General features: G+C 39.6%; 1 pseudogene across 1 annotated transcript; it reads left to right on the top strand.

The window, feature by feature from the left end:
• The first annotated feature begins 2,360 nt into the window (after window positions 1–2,360).
• LOC147511241 (uncharacterized) lies at window positions 2,361–6,253 on the top strand (annotated as a pseudogene). Its single transcript, XR_015219285.1, has 3 exons — window positions 2,361–2,496; window positions 5,443–5,582; window positions 5,680–6,253. The product of XR_015219285.1 is annotated as an uncharacterized LOC147511241 (transcript).
• The last annotated feature ends 5,800 nt before the right edge of the window (window positions 6,254–12,053 follow it).

Below are 12,053 nucleotides of genomic sequence, written 5' to 3'. Positions count from 1 at the left end.
GCACTTGGCGGAAACGAATTACGAACTTTGCCAATGCTTTATCCTTTTGTTTGCTTGGTGTTGAGCAAGATGTTGACATCCTTAGGGCGTGTCCAATTATGCTTAAACCGATCGTGAACCGGTTTTGCTAATTCTGAAATGACTTCGATAGATTGAGTCGCAAGCCGGAAAGCCAACGTAGAGCTTTTCCTTTTAACGTAGACGGAAAAAGTTTGCACAGTAGGGGGTCATCTTTGCACCATAGAATTACCCTGCTTTTAAGCTCCATAACATGATCGTTTGGGTCTCCTCCTGCTTCGTTGAACGTAGGAAGGTCTAATTGTTTGAATCATTTATGATGCTCTGCATTTTGTATTTTTAGAGAAATCTCCCGACGACATCTTCATTTACTGCAAGGTCTTTCCATCGTGCTTCAGTGACACCCACATTAGTCATTGTTTTCTTGATGATGTCTTTGATTTGTTGTTCCGTGAATGGTGCACCTGTGGCTTCTAGATTTACGACTTGAGGAGTAACTTCACTACGTTGCATCTCACGGTTGTCGCCTCCAGTTATTGCTTGCTTCTATATTTGGCTGGTTCCTTGGGCTGCGAGACCTGTGCCGATAAAATGGGCTAGGCTGTCGAACTGGGGACCCATTTCTTTGGTGTGGCCATATTCTGGGCTGACCGTCGTTAACCTGTCTATATCGGTTTGTCGCATTCAAGCCATGTCTAAGGTCATGTTGCAATTGCCTCTCGAGGTCCCGATCTTGGCGCCCAAAGATTTCGCCTTATGGTGGATGTTGTCCACCTTTCGATACGCTATGATCAACATTCAATGATTTTGTCATGTTATGACCACTTATACGCCTAGTGTTGTTGGTATTTCGAGATCTGGATCGTCTTCTTGAATGGGATGAATGTCTGCTTGACCTTGGGTGACGATGCTCAGGGACAGTTTCCAATGGACGGGATGTACCGTAATTAAATTGTAGTCGGTTGGATACACTCCGATTTTCACCGGATCTGGGAGCTCTTCTTTGTGTGGAAGATGCAAAGATCGGCGTCATCCCTTTGTACTTGCTTTCCTTTGTCCAGTTGCTTCTGCAAGTAGTTGCTATGCTCCTTCTCTCTTCTGAACCTCTGACGCAGTACTTCTAACGGCATGTCTTCATCTCCTATCTCCATGTTTTCCGGATCTACTTCGTTTGCATTTGTAACGTCTAGATCTTGAAGGTGAGTTACTGGAGCTTGAGATGTCGGACGTCTAGATCTGGGTTGTCGTGGCACTTGGAGTTTAAAAGGCTGATCTTGCAGATCTGTTGCAGCCGGTTGTTCTATCACCTCCTGATTGATTAATATTTCCGGATTTTCGTCTTCTTGTTGTTGTTGTGTTCTTGCATTCTTGTTTGCCTGAGACCTTGTAGTTTTTGCCATTAATGGTGTTTGGAAGAAGGAACGTGGAAGAGGGCCCGTCAATAAGGACCACGGACGGCGCCAATTATGTTTGGGTGATGACTCACACAAACACACCAATGATCTTGTTGGAGAGGTTGATAGAGAGTGAAAGAGACTGTACCACCAATGGCTGCCTACATATCCAAATTGTTCTCTGGAATCAAGTCTTAAAAAATGCACGTAGTTCTTTGTTTGAAATGATTGTTAGGTATTTATAGGAATCTTATTGCTAAAAATACCCTTTTCTTATTTGACGAGATATTTCCCTCTTTGTATGAAATCTTTCCAAAAGCTTCATATGGAAAAAATCCCTTGACATATCTCCGGACCTGCTATATATATATAACTTAGGTGTCATATTAGTGGGCAGTGTCATTGCTCCAATAGAGGGCATGCCCGAATGCCACATTAGTAGACAAGCGGGGCTGCCACAGTAGCGGGCAAGCAAGCCCGCCTCATTAGTGGGCGGCTCTTATAGTGGTACCCAATGATGGTCGTTCGTAGGGGTACCAGTACTGTGGTACATACAGGAAGCTTGCAAAGGTATTTATATGATATCCATCTCTCCCATACAGGAATGCATGCTGTTACGAGATCTGTATGGTAATGAACTGCACACCCTCAACTCTCCTTGGAGTCATGTATGCTCATCGTTTTCGCCCACAAATCACAGGTCTCATTGAGGCATTCAAGTTGATGAAGAACACCGATGAGAACCATAAGAGACAAATGTGGAAATATGGGAGGATATTCGATAGTGACTTCTTAGCATCTCTGCAGACTAGAACATGTCCTAAGTTTGTCTACAGTATGGCATGTATATTACACAGAGAGAGCCCAAAGTCTCATGCTGGAATTCTTGGGATCAAGCAACTTGAAGAAGTTGGTCGAGAGGACCAAAACAGACTCATAGCAGGAGCAAAAACACTGATAGATGCTATCAAATCAAAGAACCTAAAATCAAGGAAATCCTAAGATAAAATCTATCCTAACTAAGAATCTTTAAGTATAGAAACTTATGTGGGATTGAAGACTTTATAATATGGATCTATTTCTGGTATGTCCCTTCGTCTCTAGGTTCTTTGTTATGAAACTGTGTTGTGGCATATATTATAATATTTCTCTCGCTTATAGCTATATTGACCTCAGAGTTTGTTAATTTATTAATCTTGTATGTTAGTTATGTTTTTTATTTTTTTTTGCAGGCAAGTATGTTAGTTATGTTTTTATTTGCAAAAAAAAAAAAAAAAAGAATATTTTTTATTTAAAAATAATTATATATAATAATAAGGTCAATATAGGGATTAAGCACCTCCCGGCTGGATTAAGTTCCCACTTTGAATCCAAAAAATATATTATATATAATAATAAGGTTAGGATTAAGCACCTCCCGTGCTGGATATATTCCATGAAGGTGATAAAACCTTCATTCAACTTTCTAAACCATGTGTGTTTCCAGTAAAAGTAATTCATTTATATCTTGCTGGAATGTTTCTATCCCTGGGTGGAAGAGGAGTCAAATCCACACTTTTCCCCTTTGTCTTCCTTCCTTTCTTCTTCTGAATCTGCCATGGCTCATCACCATCCTCTGAGTTATCCTCATCATCAATGTGCTCTTGCAACCTTATACTTTTTCTTTGCTATCGTCTGCCATGGTTCTTCACCATCCTCGGCATTATCATCATCATCTACAAGGTCAGCCCAATTAACCGTTCTTAGCAGTGAATTTGTCTCATTCAATATTTTGAGCCTGTTTCCATCTCTAGTAGTGGAAGAGGATTGCTCTACATATCTTGTGGCCGGATGAATAGGAGTCTACTCGCCTATTCAAGCTCTCAACTGTAGTGCCTTTATCAAGGGATACTAAGTTAGGAGCTCTGTTGAAAGTTGGAGATCTTCCCATTTCTTCCTCGCCATCACTGTTATTCTCACCGCTAGCCAAATCAATACCCCCCTCATTTGCTTCCAAAGAGTTGGACTTATCCTCGACAACTATAACCTCTCTCCCTTCCTCTGCAATGATGTTGTCTACTCCTGGATCCTCTCCATTGTCAACATCACCATCCACACTCTTGTCGACACCATAGAAAACTTCATTGTCTGCAGTACTTGTCATGTTCTGATTCTGACTCCTCCATAACTTGGGCTGCTGCTTCAATTCTTGAAAAAGTTCGTTAACTGCTATATCAATAGTAGCTTCAACTCTCTCTACAACAGCTTCAGAGGCTCGATTTTGTTATACTAAAACTCCTGCTCTCTCTGCATTTGTTCCTTCCGCTTGCTTATTCTTTTGTCTCCACCAAGCATTAGTTGTGTCTGTTGCTCTTGTGACCCCCTCTTTCTCCTTGCTTGTGATAGGAGCCGTTTCCAAATCCTTCTTCAATTGTCTGCATTCAGTTACAATATGTCCAACAATTTTGCAGTGACTACAAAATTTGGGTAAGGTCCCCAGTCGAACCTCTTGTGAGAACTCAAAAGTTTCGCTAACCTCAACCATAATTTTATCTGGAATAGGTTTTGAAAGATCGATGTCTACCAAAACACTAGCATAGCACCCATTGTCTCTTTCAAGAGAGTTCCTATCAACTCAGATTGGACCTCCTAGAGCTCTTCCCATTGTCATTAGAGTTTCTACCTCCCAATACTCGAAGCTGAGTCTAGGGAATTTCACCCACACTAGAGCTGAAGAATGCCTAGGTGTCCCAGGAGCAAAATTTGGAGTCCATTTGGAGACTCTGAGTAATTGATTACCCAGATACCAAGGCCCCCGAAGCTTACTTTGTTCATATCATCCTCATTAAGAAATCAAAAAATAATATAGCCCTTACCCAAGGGAGAGATTTTTACTGGTTCGCTAAGTCCCCAGTTTGTATTTGCTTCATGACGAATACTCTCCATCTTGAGAATCTTCGTGTCCAAGCGAGCCACCAATTCAAAGCATGTTTACATGCCTCTAATCCTTTCGCAACAGCCCCCACTGGCAATTTAATTGATGGGGTTTCACCTCTTTTGCTTGGATATGGCAGCGATGCCAAGTCCACTGTTTGATTCATACGACTCTTAGCTTTGTCTGCGTATGTGGCTTTGGGTGCACCTCCATTAACCAAGACAACCTGAGTTGTGGTTGTTGCTTCAACTGCTGTTTGTGCTCCTGCAGTTACTTGGGTTCTATCAGGCACCCTTGCCACGGGTATACATTCGAACTCCAAGATATCCATGTTCTAAGATGAGAAATCTCACAACCCCTAGCTGCTTTCAAAACTCCCCCATAAAGGAAAGGTTTTGAGTCTGTTCTTACCCGCAACCAACGTTCTAAAGATAGAACTTAACTACTTCAAGAAAAGAAACAAGCGAGATTCCACTATCTGATTTTTTTTTAGGAAATCAGATTGCTTTCACGTTCGATCACTATCTGATCGGTTTGAAATCATAGTCATTTGAGTACCACATTTCATTCGGTAATCACATTTTACTTATTTGAGATAGGTTGAGATATATCTCCTTACGATATGTAATTCATCAACAAATTAATACGTTGAAAAATGGAAATAAGTTGATTTTTCCGCAAAATTAACTAGGCAGGACTGCAGGAGTAAGGCGACTCTTGTTTGTTTAGTTTCCATCTGTTTTTGTATGTTGGCAGTTCCTAGAGTGAGCCCTACTCTTACTATTGCCGTATCCAGGTTGGATTGTCTAAGTTTACATGTAGATGATGTCCCACCCTCCCCCTCTTACATCCCAGACTACACTTACAAGTTACAATTACAACAACATCACAACTCCACTACAAGCATATCTGATAAGTCATCGTATGATTATCCTGGAACGATGGCATCTCAGACGTACCTTTGCTCACACTAAACTTATTATTAGAAAACTGACTTTCCCTGAAACGAGGGATTACGTACTTTACTATATCTGATAAGTCACCTTATGATGATACATGAATGATTTTACTATCACGTACATACACTAATGCAGGAATATAATATTGTTTCTACAGGAAAAACGACGATAGCTCGAATTCTTGGAAGACTACTCCATATGCTTGAAATTTTACCCAAAGACAAAGTAACAGAAGTGCAAAGGACTGATCTTGTAGGGGAATATATTGGTCATACTGGACCAAAGACAAGTAAAAAGGTACGTGGAATATGTTGTGTGTTTTTGTTAGTTTGTTCATTCTTTAGTATATATACTAGAGCAATTCTTTAATTAGCTGAGTACACATAAACGACAGATAGAAGAAGCAGAGGGAGGAATTGTTTTTGAAGATGAAGCTTATAGGTTGATGTTACCTCAGCCAAGGGAAACTTACAAAGATTTTGGATTGGAAGCATTGGAGGAAATCATGTCTGTAATGGATAGCGGGAAAATTGCAGTCATATTTGCTGGTTATACTGAGCCAATGGAGCGTGTGATCTCCTCAAACGAGGGATTTAAGAGAAGAATTACCAAGTTTTTTGAGTTTCGTGACTATAGTTGTGAAATAAAATCTAGCTGAGATTGTCCATATCAAGATGAATAATCAAACCGAGGACAGTCCTTGGTTTGGGTTTAAGTTGCACCCATCATGTAGTGTGAATGCCATTAAAAAGCTGATAGAAAGGGAAACAACCAAAAAACAAAGAAATGAAGTAAATGGTGGTCTAGTAGATCCAATGCTCGTGAATGCAAAGGAGAATGTGGATCTTCGGCTTGAAGTTGACAATGTAATTCTAGATGATGTACTTACGATTGCCCTTGAAGATCTAAAACGAGGTCTCAAATCACTTTCACAAAAGAAAAAGTCCAAAGAAAAAATCCAAAAGTGAGTAGGATGCAATGATGCATGATGCATCACGACTGACTTTAGTGCGTAGATTTTCTAGAAGGTCCCCATATATTCTCTTGTGGACAAGGTGAGGGACTGTGTTGAACATGGCTGTTCGTAGTAATCTTGCTATGGCCATTGGCCAGTGAGGTTTATCTTTTTCTTCAGTTTGGTCTGGGGCTCTGGGCTAATGTTCTACCCTTTCAGATATCGTTGGATTCAGCAGGCAATGACTCAACATTCCTATGATAGTATTGTTTGTACTATTTTATTTGCGCCGAGATAATTTTTCAAAATAAATAAACCATTTCAACCATTAAGATCAGAAACTTTGTTTCATAATACATTCTCTTTTTCCATTTTTCTTTTTTCCCTCAATTTAAACTCGAAAACATCACTGAAGCACATTTTTTAAAGCAATTTCAATACCCATTCCACTATATTACAATGACTCTGCTTTACATTCAGCCGGTCTAATGATTTCTTTAGAGGATAATTTAGATATAGTTATAGTATGCTATCTGTGATTGTTATGCACTAGCCTGAAATCATGCATGTTGGATAATTCTTATCTGCGAGTGAACGTACTGCATTTGCCCCGAGTCACCTAATCAACCATGTAGCTTGTAACAATTCAGCACTGTGGAACATTCTGTAGCACTGCCTTTTGTTAGTTTTGTAGTATCTTTACGTGAGGTTTAAGACGCACAGATGTGTATTAATCTGGCAAGTACAAAGGAATCATATATGCATATGACATGTCCACACCTCAAATCAATGATCACCTCAAATTTTGATAGTACAAATGAACAGAAGTCAGAAATACACAGTAAATGTTTCTGACCATGCTAATACGAAAAGATATAAGAAAATTTTGTTAGTACAAAAAAAAAAGAGAATGCAACTTCCACACCAAAAAGCTGAAGAAATACTTGAAGAAGCGAAGATGTCAACATGATTGAGCCTCATACAAATATCATCAACTCGGTTGCTAAGACGTTACTTCAAAACACCATTCTGCACATTCTGCTCTGGCACACGATATTCATTTACTATCAGGGATGGCAACACGTGAGGGTACTCTATTCCCAAGCGCTAAAAAAAGGCAACCCCCAGATGACCTACACCGCTTCATGACAACGGCTATCCTTTAGACTCTGCTTGCTGCCTCACCTTTGCACTCATATAATCATATTGCTTATGTGCCACTTGATGGTAGCACAAATCTGGGGATAGATGGTTAATGGTTTAACTCTCTGCCAAGGAGCATTTACCACAGCAGTCAGAATCACATTTGCCTCATTGCTGGTCTGTGCTTGAAATTCACATGGGATACAATCACTAAGAAGCTCTTCCAAGCAAGCATCAATATCAGATGCCACCAAGTTCAGAACAACGTCTCCAACTGTTACCATCACCGTGTGTCTGTCTGAATGTCAGTTCCTGCAGGCCTTAAATATCTGTATGCATCTTAGAAATAAATAGCAATGTACATTTCGTCTATCACCTGGCCAGGGTTATTAAATATATAAAATTTTCTATACCAGCTCAATAACGGGGATGATTAATACATTTTGTTATACTTATCAGTAATTAATTTTCGCTTCTTCTCATTATTTGAATTTCTTTGTGAATGTTCTCTTTCTGTATCTCTCTGTTTGTTTAAAGGATGCAAGAAAGAACGATTAAGGAAGGATACTGACGTGACAGCAAGAGTGTAAGTAGCAATGGTTGGGTTTTTCCGTTGATTCCAAAAGAAGCAATAGATATAATATAGAACTTTAAAGAGAACGTGAACACTTCTGAAGACAATATATACACTGTGTGTGCTTAAGGAATGTCACATGGTCCCTGATGAAGCTGTTCAAAAACTACTTTGTACTTATGGGGCTGTTCCATTGATCCCAAATGAACCAATTGAGATAGTTCAAAAGAGATTTGAAACTGTTCCGAAGACGAGATATGCACTATTCGTTAAAGCTAGTGTAGTTAATTATGTATAAAGACTTGTATTGATATGCCTACTATCACTGGACCTAAGCCCAAGATGTAATCGAAATACACAAGCTATAAAAGTGTTGGAAATAGAAATAGAAATAGAATGAGATTAGAAAGTATATTTTTTTAGGCTGTTTTGAGGAAAAGTATACACAACGGGTTTTGACGAAAATATGCCTTAAAGCAGCCTCTAATCATCCTTTATGACCCAAATTTCGAAAGATTCATCAAGGCAGAATTTCCGCATGAGTGATAGGCATGTTGATAGTTAAGTAAGTAGTCATCAGTGATATATATGTTTTTTTAATTAATAATTTGATGGTTAATATAAAGAGATTGGAAACGTACAGGCCGGTGACATGTTGTCTCTACCTTCTCATATGTGATTCAAAAATATATAGTGCTGTATAATGGAATATTTTCTAGAGTTTCAAAAACTTATTGGAAAGCTAGCTAGTCTTAGTAAGTTTTGAATATTAGCATGTATGGTTGGAATTCCGAGTGTCATGGTCAGGTATATGGATCAAGAAGTCAGTACACGACATTCTTAAGTTTGGTTTTGCTTGATGCAAGTAACAATGTTGTTTTGACAGTCCAATGATTTTCTTCTGTTCCTGTCGATTATGTTGATTACCTTTAGATGCAACTCAGAACAATATTGTTGACAGAATGATATGGGATGTGATGATGCATAGGGCTCCTGGGCTCCAGGTTGGTGCTCAAAGACCCCCTTAAATGGCGTCTGTTGGTAATCCTGGAGCAGGTAAGTGACATGGCACACTCTCCTGAGTCCAATATGTATTTCTTCCCATCTCAGAGAATCTCATGCTGTGCCTATAATGAAATTGAAATTTAAGCATACTTGAATTACAAGTTATCCTAACAAGGCATAAAAATTTGGAGTAGTGCAGTTGCGTGGCTCACTCTATACTTCTATGATCTTGTGGTTTTAGATTTGAAAGATAAAATAACTGTACTTGAAAGTGCTGATGATGTTCTTGCTTAACTGACTTCATAAACTGCGACATACTTAAGTACATTTGAGATGCGGCATCAGATCATATTTTGTTCTTTTTTGTTGTTAAAAGTTATAGGAAGTTAGGAACACTGATTTATGACTTCATGTACGTCCGATATGATTCAAATTATTCAAATTAACTGAAATCTATCACATCATAGATTCAATTCCTCGTGTGGTATTTCAGGATTAGTGTTACTAACACACTGATCATCTATATAATGTGAGCCACTCCACAGTTTCTAGGCACTTTGAAATATAGTGTCTGGAATTATTAGTGTCTAAAGGTTTTATAGAACCACTAATGTGCTGGCAAAAAATTTGGCATTGTTTGATCTACGGATACTACCAAGAGATGCATAATGATTAGGTTAAGGAATTCTATTGCAAGTTTTAGTCTGTTTCTCTTTGTAAATGTGACGATGATAAAACGTAATGTAATGGATTTAGCATTTTTATGGAAATCCAGATCCCTCGATCCCTCCTCTCTCTCAGACAAAAACAACAGCGAAGTCAGACGAGTTTCCGGATAAAAAGAAAGACATGATGGACATGATGGGCTGAATTCGAAAAGGAATTATCAAGACTAGTAGGATTGAATGATCTCAAAGTACAATTCAGAAAGTGGGCCAAGGGAATGCTGTTGGATAAAAAGCGTAGGGATCTTGGGAAGAATGTTGGTGCACCAAGTCTCCTCATATGGCCTTTCTTGGTAATCCTGGAACAGGTAAGCGACTGACATAATGTTTATATATCTGATGGCTATTTGGGTTTTTTAATTAAATTTTTATAACATTTATAATGAACTTTTCTTTTTTGATTTGATTTCACTAATCATAGATACAGATATTATGTCACAGTTTCTTTTGGCTATGCCAGCAATACAAATGTGAAACAGGGGGAACTGTGAGTCGTTACATCAAAAACTACACGGCGTAGTGTTTATATAATACACTTCCCTGCAAAATATTCAAAAAACAAGCACAATTTTCATCAATATGGGAACTCCCAGACTACGGACCCATCAGATTATAGTAGATTTGATCAGGTACTTCCCATCGGTTCAGCCATATGTAGGTCTCCCTTGGATCACAAAATATATCGTTGTTTGTCACTGTCGCTCCAAACTTAGTTGATTTGTCTGCAACAGTGTTTACTCCTATGAAATTGGCTCTGGATCATCCATATATTGCTTGCAGTTTTTCTTTGCATCAAGGCAGCTTGTTTTTGCCAAATGAGTGAAGAGAAGTGTTTTCAATCCACAAGTAGACCCAACCATGCATGCTCAATTTCACACTCCAACAGTTTCTATTGTATAGCCACACACTCAACTAATTAATTTGTTTGAATCCCTAAGTTCTTCACAGGACCAGCAAGAACATCCCCATGTAGTCTCTGAACGAAGCTAGCATTCATGTAGTGATAGCACCCACCAGATATCCAAGGATTTTTTCTAGATGCACCATCATCGCACGTAATAGACGTGGCCATACCAAAGGGCCTAGAAGATACCAGCATAACATTTAAGATCTTGAGAGCTCTGCCAGTGGCTTCTTTTACCACTCAAAACCGCAATCAAGTCACATTTAAACCCCCAAAAATTACCAATGTTTTGAGTTTTTTGAATTTTAGCTGACTTGTTATAGGGCAAGTGCAAGGTGGCTTAATGGCAAATGAAGTACTTTCCAATAGTCAAGATATTGCCAATTTGAAAAATTCACCACATCACCATGCGGCTAATGACACTGTACTGCTGGTCTTTCACTGCGTGGTGATCAAAAATGAATTTGACTAAATCTTTCTATTTGGGGTTGATTTGAGTTCGGTGCTTTTACTACTAATAATCATGAAGAGCAGTCCATGTGGCACACTCAAATTTGACTGTACCATTGGGGATGCTCTGAGGCTACCCTGGTGTTGAGTTGGATGCTCCAATTTTTAGATGGTATTTGTAGGGGAGTGATATTCTCTATCCAGCACGCGCATAACATGGTGGAAATGACACATCGACCTGTGGATCCAGGTCGCATCCATGAGCTAATAGAACGACACTAACAGGTCGCAGTATCACACGAACTACGCTAGGAAAGTGACTCAGATACCCCTTCCAGAAGCAATCATGACTAAAGGTGTACTTGCACACATCTTGGCCGTCAGCCACTGGTCACGGCCGCAAGCTACTTATACAGACTGACACTCAATATCATTACAGCAGACCTATGAGGACAGTTCTCACATGTTACCCTGATCTCCACCCCTCGTTTGGGGTACCCTTTACATGTGGTGGGCAAGGATACACTCTGAAGATCTATAAATGCCTCTCCAATGAACTACTCCAGACCTGATTCTGCTCTCCCCCAAAAAACCCAAGAGCCAGATACGTAGGCAGTTCGCTCTCAAGACGAACTCGGTCCATCCAATAACCTATTCCAGTCTCCCATTGACTGTTTGTAAGGGAAACCTAAACCACACCTTTACATTGGCGCCGTCTGTGGTCTCGATTACTTGAGAAACCAAACCACTTCCAAACAAATCAGTAACCAAAACTCTCAAGCCCACGAAGCATGGCAAGCTTCGAAGCTCAACTCCACATGCTAGCAGGATAATTAGGCCGCGAACGAAAGCAAATAGCTCATTTCGTGCAGAAAACGTCACACTACGAGCACAAGTGGATACACAGAACCCACTAGGTGCCACTGCTGAGGACGACGTCATCAACGTCAGCCAACAGATCAACGAGCTAAGCCAAAGGCTCAACAAAAATGCAATAAAGAAAGACTCCACC

The sequence above is a fragment of the Coptis chinensis genome, chromosome 3, assembly GCF_015680905.1.
Source record: "Coptis chinensis isolate HL-2020 chromosome 3, ASM1568090v1, whole genome shotgun sequence".
NCBI lineage: Eukaryota > Viridiplantae > Streptophyta > Magnoliopsida > Ranunculales > Ranunculaceae > Coptis > Coptis chinensis.
The sequence above is the reverse complement of the archived record's forward strand: the minus strand, read 5'-3'. Positions and strand labels throughout refer to the sequence as shown.